Source organism: Mustela erminea, chromosome 17 (assembly GCF_009829155.1).
Source record: "Mustela erminea isolate mMusErm1 chromosome 17, mMusErm1.Pri, whole genome shotgun sequence".
In the NCBI taxonomy this organism is placed as follows: domain Eukaryota; kingdom Metazoa; phylum Chordata; class Mammalia; order Carnivora; family Mustelidae; genus Mustela; species Mustela erminea.
In genome coordinates, this window is record NC_045630.1 from 57,937,206 (window position 1) to 57,949,824 (window position 12,619).

Consider the following 12,619-nt stretch of genomic DNA (forward strand, 5'->3'; position numbering starts at 1 on the left):
TCTTCCTGGAAGTTATATTTGACATTATTGTAATTCAGGCTCTATTTTCATCCAGTTTAACGTAACAAAAGACTCTACCACTTCATTTGAAAACAAACAGCTTTTCCTCTGTTTAAGACAATCCACTTTTATTTACACTTATTCAAATGCACTCTATACTTCCTACCCTGGAGTCAGAACTTAGTGAAGGACAAGTTAAATAAAATAAATCTACCTTAAGTCCATGGGAATATTGCTGCTTCCTACCCCCAACCTTTACAATGTACATAGTGTTCATGCAGTCTAACTCCACATACAGTTACTCCATTTTTTCCCCTACTTATCCCAACTTTGGATCTCAGAGAAATTGTAAGATCTAGTCCCATCCTGTTTCTGAACTTCTTCCCTTAGGTACTTAAGCCACGATCTCTACATCTTTATCCCTATTGCTAGATCTGTCTTTGTCCTATTCTCTGTTTCCATCTGTGTCTACATGTACATCACCTCAAGTATGGATGGAGAAGTCTCTATGTACTTGCTCTCTAAGGGACTGGGCCTAAAGGATGAGCAGGGCTCAGTTCCCTTCCTTCAGAAGAAGCTGAGTGTAAGAGACAGAGATGTTAAGACAGGTTTCGATTAAATGGAGTAAGAGTAGGAATAAATAAAGTAGTGTGGAGCCTGATAGGAGAGACTGTTTGTCTCTGCTTTTGAACTGGGGAAAGTTTCATGGAGTGGGTGAAATTTCCTGACAGATGAGTAGGAGTTTGCAAAACAGAAATGAGGGTGGTAGTATTAGAGAGAACAGTGTGTGCAAAGGTGCACTTAACTAAATGTTTGGTCTGTTTGGGGAACAGCAAGAGAGCTGGGTGGCTGGAGTCTGGGTTGTGTGGGATGGAAGGGCAGAAGCCCAGACTACAGGGATGGAAAGGACCTATGAGCTCATCGTCCCTTTTCTCCATTTCTTCCTTCTCTGTCTCAAAGCCAAAGTGTCCATGGTGTTCTCATCCATGGCTGGCCCAGGCAAATGGATTTAATCTCTTTGAACTAAAAGAAAGGAGGTCAAGAATGGAGACAGGCTAGAAGCCAGGTCACAACCTGTCTTTTCAAGGCCAAAAACACTTTGGTTTTACATGTGAAGGCCTGTGTGCTTTTTAAAGTGGAGTTACTCAGCGTTTAGGTAATGTGCTATTTTTAATCTGTTTGCTAAAGTCAGCCATTCCTCATCCTTAAATTCATTTCTCTAGATCTAAAAAAGGATAAAATGTCATTTGATGTACCTTCATGAAATTGCACTTGATTTACTATTTGGATTCAGAGCTGCATTAAGATGAGTGATGAAAAACAAATTATTTATGTAGTCTTTCCTGTTTCCCCATGCACACAGTGAAAACATTTTTCCCTCCCCCAGAGCAACCAAGCAAGGCCTACTATACCTCCACTAGGGGACAATTTAATCTCCTATTCCATTTTGCCCAGCATGACTGCATGCCTTTTAATTATAAGGGGTATTCTATTGCAGTCATGGCAGTGGAAGTTACAGAATTGTAATTCCAGATAATATGCACTAGATTTGTTATTGAGGAAAACTTTAAAACTGCACTTCAAGAGATAACAACAGTTTAGTACATGAGAGTCTTTTACCAAAAGTCCTAGAAATCGTAAAGAGCTGAATGCATTTTTTTCTCCATTTGTAAATACTAAGTTAAGCGTTACATAGGATTGTGTTTCACGAAATATCAAAAAGTGAAGCCCAAGCTATCCTTGGGAATTAAGTCAAAGGCTACAGCTGGAGTTTGAAGGTATGACAGTGTTCCAGAAATAATCTAGTAGTCTGTAATGAAATAAGAAATCCAAAATGAAAGCTGACACTCATTTCATTTTTTAGACTTTTAGAATGGGTAAGCCAGTTGAAACATCAAACATAGATCAAAATACACTAAATAAATCTCATGCGTGTAGCATGAAGCAAACTTCCTACTATAAAGCATATATAACAAAATATGATAATTAAAATTTTGCAGAAAATTAGAAATATGAATCAGAATATAGCTTTTTAAAAAATAAAACTTACAAAGTGTTTTCATTCACAATCTTCTATATGACTTGAGATTCAATTACTTTTCACATCAAAATGATACTATATATCTCAAAAGTATTTTTCATGATATATAATTGCCTATGTTAAAGTTTTATAACGTTGAAATATACACAGTGTAATTCATCATTGTTAATGCTCATATGCAAATTATACTCTACTCTGGGACTATGTTTTAGTTATTCCTGTGTTCATTCATTAGAGATTTTGTGTAATTATATAAGAAAAGAGGAAGAAAGAGGAGGATGAGGAGAAGGGAGGGTGAGGAGGGGGGGGAGAAGAAGAAGCAAAACATAATAGACTCATACATTGTTAGCTTCTCATCGAGAGTGTGAGGTTTAATATACATATACAAATATATGTGTGTGCATGTGTATGTATGAACATAGCAATTTATAATTTATATAACAATCACTTACTGAGTTACCACATTGTACTAGGCACTTTGTCAAGTGTATAGACCCATATATTCAATATAAGCCTTGAAACAACTTTAAGCGATAGGAAGCACTAATCTTATTTACAGAAGAGAGAAGAAAATGAGCCAGAGGAAGTTTTAAGTAATCAGCTGAAGTTCAAAGCAACAAAGCTTGGACCTGAACATCTCTGTAAAGGCTTACTTATGCCCAGACTCTTAATCACTACCATGTATTACCTCGCTGCCACTGAGGGAGTGGGTATTTTAACTTCCAGTTGACACACATAATAGACTTGATTTACTTTTCACTTTAAAATAAAAATGGCCATTCATTAAATGAGTTATCATGAGTAGAAACCAGTATAGTAAGGAACTGAGACACATTTAAATAGGGTACAAATACAGTAATTTTCTTTCATGATTATTTTCTTTGAAAAAGAGAAAAGACTACCATCTTTATTGCTTGTTCTAAAAAATTGTCAATCCAGAACTCTTTATTTTTATGTCGTAATCAACGTCACTCTTGCTGTCATTTAAATATCTTTCCTTTCCCCTCCATCTTTTTTCGGAAGGAAACCAGGAATAACTGATATCTACCTTTTATTCTGCACAGCTTCATTTTAATTCTGGAGTCCTTCTTTAATAGGGGTGGTGAAATTCTGAATTATATCATCATTTTTTAAAAGGAAGAGGTCATGAGATACAGAGTTTGATAGCTCTTCAAACTATACATTGGAAAACTAGGTGTTTCAACTGGTTAGCCATCTAGTTCATACATCAAAATGTAAAAACAGTAATTATTTGTCTGGAAGCCCTTTTTAAGTGAACGACATATTTCTCTGTCTTCAGGAAGAGAGTATTTTGGACATAAATCAACACTTTTTTTATTCAGACCCATTACAATGACATTATAACAACATGATATCATCAGAAATAAGGCTATTCCTTATGTTCTGATAGTCCTAGATTTTTTTCACTTTTTACATTTTCGCATTTCTTCATTGTTCTCATGCCATGGGCGTTCTGTCCTGCTGTCACTGACTATCTACTAAAGAGATGAACACTCCCACTTCCAAAAGCCCTCTTAACCTACTTTATCTACTTATTCATCAACAGATTGTGAGGAAAAAAAATCCTTAAAAGTACTTCTGATTTCCTACCTACCACATTAGCCGAATGACGTGTTATTCCATATGGCCCTAATTACTATCTAGGAGATAGGCGTTATTAGCTCTAATTATCCAGTGAGCAAACAGAGGCTCTGGTAGCTAAGTCATCTTCATATACTCATTTATGACCCTGTTAGGGTGGTATCTAAAGTAAATAAATGCATTTGTGGTTTTCCTCTGTATAAAGCGTATGAGTGCTACTAATGTTCTCAAGACCTTTACTTTGCATTCTTCATGCTTCTCCCACTATGATCTGGATGGACGATGTTGCTGGACATGCAAATATTTCTCCCATAATGTGGCATACACAGTTTAGAAAACTACCTCTGGTCTTATAAAATTGCCCCCTTTTTGAGAAAATAGGGATGCACTGTCAAAACCCATGTACTCTTCTAACAGATTACTAACAAAAACCATCATGATGTGAATAAAATAGAAGCAGTTTTTAAATAAATATTAATTAAGTAAATATCATGGGAAATACTGAGCTTCAGAAATAAGGTAAAAGGGAGGGAGCTTGATGGAGGGAAGATGAAGGAGAAGTTAAGGAAGAGGGGTGTCGAGCTATAGAGACAAGGGTGAAATGCATGAAAAGCAGGAAGAACCACCCAGTGGGCATTTCTTAGACAGAACATGGCCAAAGTGAGTCAGGAGGAATTCTATGTGATGACTGGGCATTACAAATCATGCTATACTCCTTCATGCTTTGCTACACCCCGCTGGTGTAGAGTGCTTTGCATTCTGTTGATGTGACTCTACGGCATGAAACATTAACACACTGGGAAAATATTATATATGGCAGCAATTCTTCCACAGTATCCTGACACCATTCCCTTATCCCCCAATACTCTATCACTAATGTACACATTGGAAACATTTATGGTAATACAGAAGACTGCATTGCCTTCATAAGTGAATGGCATGACATTATTTTTTTAAAAATTTTTAAATCAGATATCTGATAGTATGACTGTGTGGCCATCCCAAAACATAAAAGGCAACAAATGCACTGGGAGAGTAAATCAGTAAGTCCTATTACTTGATAAAATATCTATTTTTCAAACAATGATATTGGTACACTTTTGCCCCAAAGGGTTAGATTATTAAGAATATTTCTAAAGTGCTAGAAACAAAAATCCTATGTGTACATCATGCTGATTCCTTGGGCTTTCCAGAGGATGTAGGCATCAGTGCACACATAACATGGGCTCCCAGGAAGGGACTTCATTCAAATCCTGCCATAAGTGGAGAAACTCCATTCTGTGTTCCATCATTTACTAAACACTTGGTGAATATTCATTGCATCGTAGGCCCTTCTTCCCTGACTCCTAGTCTTGCTCTTGCCCTATGGTCTAATCATACCAGTACCATATTTTAGTGAAGAACAGATGTAGTGGATAGAGCAGAACTCATTTATATCCTACCATGGGGATGATAAGAGCATGGCTGGTTTTTTCAGTCTGTGTGGTTTTAGGCAAATTATTACATAGTTCTACCCCAGTTGCAACATGGGAACAAATAATTCCCTGTAATCTCTCATAATTGTGTCCAAGTTAATTTGTGAAAATTAATATAAAGTGTCCAGTGAAAAAAAAAATTCATGACTTCCACTTACACAATGCAAAGTGACAATGTTGATTGCTACTAGAAGAATTGCTGGTTGTTATATGGATTCTATACGCCTGTTGTGCAACCATGTGCCCTCTCTAATTCCCCCACAGCCTAACAAATCACACTTAGCCAAAGCAGAGTTTTTCAACCTGTTTGTGACTCCAAGATCATAAACTTATTTCAACAAACTTCTCAAACATCTATCAGGTGCTAGTCATTTAAACACTGCATAGAGAATAATGAAACCTGTTTTTCATTCTGAAGGAGCTGAGCCATGAGTGGAAAACATAATGTAGAAATTGGTGCTATGTACCCACAGAAGTGAAAGTGGCAGAAAGAACTCTCATTGGGGCGCCTGGATGCCTCAGTGGATTAAGTGTCCACTCTTGGTTCAGGTCATGATCTGACCTGAATCTGTCCTGGGATTGAACCCCACATGGCACTCCCTGCTCGGCTGGAAGCCTGCTTCTCCCTCTCCCTCTGCCACTCCCCCTGCTTGTGCTCTAGCAAATAAATAAATAAAATCTTAAAAAAAAATAAAATTAGGGATGCCTGGGTGGCTCAGTTGGCCAAGCCGCTGCTTTCAGCTCAGGTCATGATCCCAGGGTCCTGGGATGGAGTCCCACATGGGACTCCTTCTTGCTTGGCGGGGAGCCTGTTTCTCTCTCCACCTCTGCCTGCTTGTGCATGCTCTCTCTCTCTCTCTCTCTCTCTCTCTCTGACAAATAAATAAATAAAATCTTTTTAAAAAATTAAATAAAATTTAAAAAATAAAAGAAAAAACACCAGTTATAGAAGTTGACAAATCTAGGTTCGAAATCTCCTTGACTGTTAACCAACGGAGGAGTTAATTCAGCTCTAGGTTTCAGTTTCTTTGACATCAGATAACAAGGATGACCTACCTTTGAAGAACCGAAAGTAATATTTTACCTACAGAAAAGGTAGGCACTTTCGTGCTACCTAGCATGCAGCATCATTCAATGAACGTAACGATTACATAGAAGATGATGCAGGTCGTTTTGATGGGAACTGACTCAGGAAGGATTTCTGTGCAGAAGACTGGGTCTGAACCAGGCCTTTAGTTATAAACCATTCTTGGGTCATCTGCCTGTTATACTTTTTTTTTTTTTAAATTGCAGTGATTGCTTTTACATCATTCTAGATTAATTAAAAGGTCACAGGTAAGTTCATCAAGGTTCAAAAAATTTAGGTTGAAAATTTAAGGTAATAACTTTTTTAAAAAAGAATCAAATAAATAGGAGATGTATAAAGAGGCAATTTAGATACTTGTAAATTCTCAAGTGCACTTCAGGAGGCCTTAGCTCATACATGGGGGGAGTTACTTCCTTAGCTCCCTGGGAACCACATGCTTGCCCAGCTCCCTCTGGCTGTGTTCAGAGCGGTTGGCCACGGGCAGACCACAGCACTGCCTCTGTGGCAAAGAGACAACAGGACAGGAGTTAACAGGAATTCTGTGATTGATTTCTCCCTTTTTCCCCCCTTGCTTTTAGGGAGGAAAAAAAAAAAGTGTTCTAAGAGAGACACGAGGCTCAACAAGTTGAATTTGGGATTTATTCCCGGTATTACTTGGATTTTCAAGAATTTTTGGACATCTTGCCTTTCGGCCACAGTACTCCCAGCAATATGAGTTATTTGCCAACTTCATTTCAAGCTCTTGAATTTACAGTTAAAAGAGAAATAAAAAAGTCTTTCATTTGTTCCTAAGCTGTTTATTTTGCTTGTAAAACCAATCATAATGTCTACCCAATAAAAAGAGAAATGTATGAAAGTTCTAACTCCAGAAAAGTTAACTGTTGAGCCTGAACTTCTCCGAGGCAAAGCCAGAAGACATTTTAATGAGACAGAGTTTTCTCTTTGAACTTGGGAGGGCACAAGCAACAAACTTGCTAAGAAAATTCTCCCTTTATCCTCTATAATTCTCCCCTTTAATACAAACTGTGTGGCTCAGCTTGGGACTGGAAATTGCGAGCCTTTTAAGGCCTGAGCAGCAGAAAGCTGGTAGTGGTCCTATACTCCTTTGTGGCACTGGGAAACCGCTCAGTGTCGTGACTCGTTGTAGTGTGTGTGGCATTAACTGTGGGTGTGCCGGGACCTCCCCTACCCACCCCTGCCCTGTCCTATGGTTATGACCTCTCACTGTTGCTCGCACACACACACACACACACACACACACACACACACACGACCCTGCACAGCAGACTTCAGTGATAGCCAGCCTGACTATCTGTGAGTTTGGAACCACAGATACTAAAAGTGTTATGAAACAGACACCCCCCACCTCCACTGCCCCAAGATGCTTGGAGCAAGGCTGATATGCATACTGAGCAGCATAATCCTAACAGAAATGGGGGGAAACACAAAAGCCAAACCTAAAAAGGGCATCACCCTATTGATTTCAGACCTACTAAGACCAGCACTGGCCATGTGGGATCCTGTTTTGCAGAAAACCTGGACATGAATCAAGGGTTTTGTTTCTTTGGGTTTAGAAACTTTTCATCACTTTTTCCTTCTAGCATGAAAATACAACACTAACTACTTTACCAGGAGAAGCAAAAGTGTTTGAAAAATAATTTCACCCCCTCCCCGCCAGTGCCTGCTATTGAGATCAGTGTCATTTCCAATTTGTCCCTGACTCTCCAAAAAAAAAAAAAAAAATATATATATATATATATATATATATTTTGAGAGTATATATATATATATATATTTTTCCTCATTGGGAGTTTTCTTAGAAAAAAATATATTTTTTTGAGATATATATATATATATATATATATTTTTTTTTGTTTGTTTGTTTGTTTTTCTCATTGGGAGTTTTCTGCTTAGCTGAATACCAAAGTGTAACAGCTGTGGCACAAATAAATAATAAATTCACTTTATATGCAGAAGCTATGCTCTTGAAGACTCTTTCCCTCTGGGCTTCTAATATCCTCCTTGGGGTGATTCAGTGTGGTCAGAGAGAGCCCCCATAGAAAGCAGCTGGCAGTCAGTGGCTGGGCTTTCCCCAGATGGGGGAAACCAGACTTTGGCTCTATCATGAAATAACACACATGAAATACATTCTTTTCATCTTCAAAACACAAATGTAAGTCTTCAGCCCTTCATTCTTCTTGGAGGGCAGGGTTATCGTCATTACCGGTCCCCTCTTTTCTCTTTGTATTTCTTTTTCCAACCTACTGGTCACTTGTCTCCTCACCCCTTTTACTGAAATTGAGGCATCAAGTTCCAAAACAAAAACAGAAACAAAATAAAACCAAAACCCAAAACCGAAGCCAAGAAGGGAATGCCATCAATGCCCTGACATATTCTTCCAGACCTTCTGTGTTGTGGAGGCCCCTGAGCCCCTCAAATGCTGTCCCACAGGTAGAAAGCACATTGGTTGCTCACACTGAAACAGAAAAGAGAAAAGTTTTTGGAATAAGGAGGATGTCGTCCTTCAGATAACAATTTGGGGAAATATTTAAGAACAGTACTGTGACTCAAGTGTGGCAGAGGGTATAGAATTCCAGGCTTTGGTATTTTTTCAGATCTGAGTCAACCTCTTGTTAAGTGTGTCTTTGAGAAAAGGTGGTTCACTACTCTAGACCACACTTTCCTTATGCGAAAATGGCACAATAACACCTGCTATTTCACAGGCTGGTTGAGAAAACTGTGAGATCAACAATGCAGAATGCTTAGCACCATGCCTGGAGCATAGAGTCCAGTAGACATGAGCTGAAATTGGACTATGAATTCACCTACTGGGTGGTGTCTTTTTGCAAAATAACCCTGAAGTTCTTGAAGATTAGTTTGCACTTTAAAACAAGGCAGCGGGATAGTGTGCCCAGGGCATGAATTTCACAGAACTGGATTTAATATTATTCCTTCACTTATAAGCTTGACCAGCAGCACATATAAGCTTTGTCTACCTCCAGCAAGAAATATGGCTTTGTGGGCCTTGTATTTCCTTCTAGGGTTATTTGGGGACTGGTTGTGATAATAATTAAATTGCTCAGCTCATAATAGATCCACAGTTAAGTGTGGTTTTCGTCCCTACACTTTTTATTCTTATAAGCAAAGATCATTTAGAAAATCCATGACTCAAAAAGTTCTTTTATATGTTTGCTTTGTGTCATCTTTTAATGACCCCTTTCAAGAAACCAGAGTATCATATGGTAGAAAGTGTCTTCAGACTACAATCACTTGGTCAACAATAGATGCATAAGCTATCTTGTCAATGTGTTTTGCAAGGTGGGGACAAGACTTATACAATCAGGTTGCCATGAGAATTAAATGGGATAGTACATGACAGATGCTTAGAACACTGCCTGATACATATAAAATGTTATCATAAGTGCTATTGTTCTTATGATTAAACTATATTGTTAAAATTTTAAAAACTTTGTTACATTGCCTTATTCAACATATCACTCTTTTAGAGAAGTATTTTGGCCCCTATTAGATATAGTTTGTGATATGTAATTATATGATTTCTCTGTCTGTACTTACTATACCACATATGCTTTGATAGTTAATTTTATGTGTTACCTTGCCTAGGCTATGACCCCCAGTAGTTTGGCCAGACACTAGTCTAGATACTGCTGTGATGGTATGTTTTTCTTAGATCTGATTAACATTTGCCATTAGTTGACTTTAAATAAAGTGGATTCTCCTCCATATGGGGGATGGGGAGCTAATCCAACCCACAGAAGGCCTTAAGAACAAAAACTGAGATTTCTCAGAGAAGAAGAAATTTGACCTCAAGGTTGCAGTTTAACTTCCTGCTTGAATTTCCAGCCTCCAGGCCTGTTATATGAATTTTGGATTCAAGACCAAGACCTCAACCATTACCTGAGTTTCTAGTTTGCCAGCCCATCCACATTTATAAAACCCTACTGTCACATGAGCTGATTCCTTAAAGTTTCTTTCTCTATTTCTATATCTATCATCTATCTATCTATCTATCTATCTATCTATCCACCATCAGTTCTGATTCTCTGGAAAACTTTAACTAATACATACACATTCCCCATTTCTTTGTTTCTTCAATTACATCAGGGTTGGCTAACTATGGCCCATCTACCAAATCCACCTGCTACCTATATTTATAAATAAGGTTTTATTGGAACATAGCCATGTTCCTTTACTTATGAAATGTCTGTGGCTGCTTCTGTGCTGTAATTGAGCACCAGAATTAAATAGTTGCAACAGATCATAATACCTAAAATATTTATTATCTGGACCTTTACAGAAAAAGCATAGACACCTGAATTAGAGTAAATTTTCATGACACCAAGGGGTATGTAATCCTTTTGTAAGGTAAACTTTGTAGGCCTCAAGGATTGATAAAATGCTTCTACAGCAACTGAGAAAGGGTTTTGTTTAAAGGGTCTTGTTTCTGGAGAGAAATGGAATGAAATATTTTATCTTTTTTTTTTTAAGATTTATTTATTTTAGAGAGAGAAAGGGAGAGAGCATCAACAGGGGGAGGGGCAGAGGAAGAGGGAGAGAGAGAATTTCAAGCAGACTCCCCCTGAACATGAAGCCTGATGTGGTGCTTGATCTCATGATCCTGAGTCCATGACCTTAGCTGAAACCAAGAGTCAGACACTCAACCTACTGAGCCACCCAGGTGCCCCATATTCCATTTCTTCTTAATACTTCTCAAGATGTTTACCTGCCTGTGGATAAGGCAACTAAAGAAAATGTTCTGTTGAATGAATGATCTTATTATTTTTATTGACATATGTCTTCCTTTGGAACCTATAGCAATATCCTAGACTACTAAAAATATAATTACCATTTGACCATATGTTTCACTCCTAGAAAGTAATCCTAAGGCAATAAGCCTAAAATAAATTGTAATAGTTCTCATCAGTATGACAGGCTGAGATGATATAAAGATTTGTTGGATAAACTGCAACAAAAATTATATATATATATAATTTTATATGTGATATAATATTATAGATAATTATAGATGTACATAGATAGAGGTATCCCCAAGCTTTAAAACCAGAAAGAAAAACCCCCAAACATAGAAAGAAAGATCTCAAAATCAGAACACTGAATTAAAGAAGAGCACTGAATTAAAGCTGAGTGATCCTCAGGATCTCAAACCTAGGCTGGGTTTTAACTCCCACTTGCAGGAAGGTACAGAGTTGAATCTCTGAACCAATATTCTTTGAGGAACTCCAGCTGAGTCCCCTCTATAAAGCTGAATTGGAAGTGTCCATTAAAGCTCCACAGAAAGTCTCTAAAAAGTATTTGAGAACTGGCCACTGGCCTTTGGTCATGGGTTGAAAAAAAAAATTACTCCAGATTAGTCAGAATTTTAACCCTAAAGTGTGCAAATGTCTCAAATTCCAGTAACCAAGTAAAAGTAGGAATGGCCTGAAGTAAGAAATTAACATTCACATTCTTTTGTAACAGGAGCAGGTTCCTGGTGGGAACCATTAAGAATCTTCACAGAGATTTTTTTCAAAGATTATTTCAAAAGGATAGATGTACAAAAGTGAAAACACTGGAATTTCAATGGCAAGCTCTCCTCTCTGCCTAGGAAAAATTATATTTATCCTTCAAAGTCCAATTCAAATATCATTCTATGATTTTTTGTCATATGAAAACCCCCCTTCCACTCCCAATATCCCTTACCTACGTTAACTTTCGTTCTCACCCACCTTTCTTCATCCCTTTAGACTAGAACTTTCATACCGCATTATATTTACTATTGTACTTTTTCATCTTCCTTCTAGAGGTAAATGGTTTGAAGGCAGGAGTCATGTCTTATTTACCTTTGTGTCATCTGTAGGGAACTTTAAGATGTTTCCTGAAAGAAATAATCATTTCTATTAATCCTTGTGTGGGATACAAGGAAGCAAACAACATTGATATTAATTATTTTATGAATAATCAATTTAATGACAAACACTTAAGGTATTTGGGCATTTAGCTTAAGGCCTGGGATGACAACTGAAGGCTGAATGTTCGATTAATGATAAGAAGAAATTGTATAGATAATAAATTCTGTAGAAGTTCAGGGAACTAGTTTGGCTGGCTCACAGATGAAGAGTGTTTAAAGGTAAAACTAGAGAGTTTGGAAGATTGGTGAGGCCAGATTATGGATAACTCAGGAATCTGGACTTTATCCTGTAGTTAGTTAATGGGAAACCATGGATGCTTTCTGTGCACAATCAAAGATCTGGTTTAGGATTATTAGTAATCCAATGGCTGCAATGTGTAGAACGAATTGGATATGTAAAGCAACCGAAGGCCGGAGAATGGCTTATGAGACTATCGCAATAATTTAAGGATGAGTGATAAGAGGCTGGACCAGCAGTGAGAATA

At 37.7% G+C, this 12,619-nt stretch overlaps 1 long non-coding RNA gene across 1 annotated transcript in view; it reads right to left on the reverse strand.

Annotated features, from left to right (window-relative positions):
• The window catches only part of LOC116576107, a 42,505-nt gene extending 30,400 nt beyond the window's left edge, over positions 1-12,105 (reverse strand). The window contains exon 1 of the long non-coding RNA XR_004280048.1: positions 12,067-12,105. This is a non-coding gene — a long non-coding RNA (uncharacterized LOC116576107). The remainder of the gene's footprint in view (positions 1-12,066) is intronic.
• Between the last annotated feature and the right edge of the window lie 514 nt (positions 12,106-12,619).